Here is a 2,500-nt window from a genome sequence, read left to right on the forward strand (position 1 = left end):
CCAACCTCTCTTCTCTGCCTCCTTTGTCGTTGAGGACAAAGGAGGCAGAGAAAAGAGACCCTGGGAACGAGGTTGGTCTTGATCATCTCTCAGTTTTCTCGAACTTTAATCCATGTTGCTTTTTATATGTACCTGCATACAACTTAATACTGACAAATGTTTGATAGACTTTGTTAAAAAATTCTGTGATTGGTTAGCATCCTATTTAATGGAAGGGACAAAGTTTTCTACTGCTTAACCCATTGACACCTCAAACGCCCTAGGATGACCCCAGTTGACGACTAGAATCTCCCTGGCATTCGACAGAGTAAAATCTGTCAGGTCGCATGCCCAGGGGTCAATGGGTTAAAGGGGATCAGTGATACCCCTTGTTACTCTACAGAAAACAGAGCTAAGTGCTGCCATCAGTGAACTACCTGGCTCATTTAGTTTCATTATCTAGACACAGACTTTATGCTTTTACAGTGTGTTTAGGAGCAACTTTACAGCAGGCTATATTTCCAATAAATTTTAACTATTTTGTGAAACAAAAGGAGAAGGTAGGATTGCACACTGTGCAGTATTTCTGGTCACTTGAGAATGTATTCCACACATCCCTCAATTTAAATTTTGTCAGTTGACGGTTAAGTTGTCAGTAAATTGTACTGTCTATTTTGAAGTCAGACTGACTTCTTCATGTTGGTATGTACAGTTGTCAACAATTTCTGATGTAATTTACTTTTTATGCGAACAAAAGAAATGTTTAGGTTCAAGGTTTGTAGACAAGTATCGGTTCCTGTTTGGAGTGTTAAAATCAACAGTCTTAGGTTTTTTTGCATTGCTAGTCAGAGAGTTGAAAAGAAAAGTACCATTTCAAAACTTGTATGGTGCTGGCCACCCTACGGAAAGCCTTTGGCAGTGAGGAAAGGATGACATTATTTGGGGGGTAAGATGGGAAATGAACATTCTCTGGATAATATACAATGTATATATAATATTGTTACATCCAATCTGTCAAGTTTGATGGTTTCAAAATAAGTACTGACCTCCGCTTATCTGTAAAAATGGAATATAAAGTGCATTAAGGATGACTAGTCTTAACCTCATGAAGAACTTTTGGCTTTTGCAGTTTTTATTTTGCTTGATACATATTTTCGTTGACCTTTCGGTGTGCATCTTTCTGCTCTCCTAAAGGAATTTGACAACGTTACTTAAACGATTATGTGAATTAAACAGTTTTAAGTGGGGATGTTCATATGCTGTGCCCAGAGACCAACGATTATGAACAACAGCTTTTCATTATTGTTGACAATGAGGTTCTTCTGGAAGTAAGTTCATACAAACAGTCTTTCTGCTCTGTCTGGGGTACATTACATGATTAACCTAGAGTATCTAAGAAAGCCAACATGTCTGCACTGAGTTTCTTGAGTATGTATTTAGCCTTCGTCAAGAAAAAATGCCTTGTATAGAAAAGGTGTCTCTACTCTTTTAGCTGAAAGTTAACAGCTTCTTATTACATGTATTAACAGTTGCACCACCACAGGAGCTTGAACTAACCTACATGCAGGGGTTTTATTAGATGCTGAGACCTGGGTACTACCACCTGTCTACACTGAGTACAGTACCCACCATTGCTTAAAGGAGGTCTCAAGATCAAAAGCCAGACTATATATAGTGGTGCCATCTCACTCTGTCACAAGATCCCTTCTACTTTAAAACTTAATGGAAACCCTGACACGTAAACACACCTGAGTCCATTTCTTGATTTGTCGCACAACAGGTGAGAAATAGAACAGAACATGACCATGTCAGGCAAGGGTCAGGCAATTAACACATACCATTTAAAACAATGTTATGTTATGTAGTCATTTGTACTATTACTGTGGTCAATTAAATTGTCACACTGGAAAGTTTTCACAGGGCTGCCATAAAGGACAATCACCTGTACCAGCTGTTAACCCTGAGCTCACATTGTGAAGGAAATGAAAACTAGAATCAGTTTTTGATATATTGCAGGTGAAAATTTAATGACAGCCCTGTTTAATGCTGGTTTTTTGGGTGTGTGCTTTGAATTAGTTCCAGATCAGCTAATTTTTTTTTTGTTGGGATAGAAGTGATGTAAGGAAAATGGACAGTGATATATTTTAATTACAAAAATTGTTTTTGTGTAACACTTTTCATTTAATTAATTTCACTCACTTTAAGATCTACACCATCCCCTCAAGAGAATTTCTTTTGCATGTTACTTTGTACTTACAAGCTGTTTTCATTTCTCAGGAGTTGTCTCATTCGCTAAATAGTTTGGCTGATTTTTTCATGCCGCATAGATTTTTCGAAATCATTCGTGTTTTTAGGCATTTAAGTTTCAGAAATTTGTATTTGCCCTGCAACATTAATTACCTTAGTGAAATTTAACAGAGTTGTTTTTGTGATTATGGCTTGTATGTAGTGCCTTGTGTATGTATGTACAATGTATATATATTTCCTAAATTTGGAAAGCACATTATATGTTCATGGAAGA

Source organism: Montipora capricornis, chromosome 4 (genome assembly GCF_036669925.1).
Source record: "Montipora capricornis isolate CH-2021 chromosome 4, ASM3666992v2, whole genome shotgun sequence".
Taxonomy (NCBI): Eukaryota; Metazoa; Cnidaria; class Anthozoa; order Scleractinia; family Acroporidae; genus Montipora; species Montipora capricornis.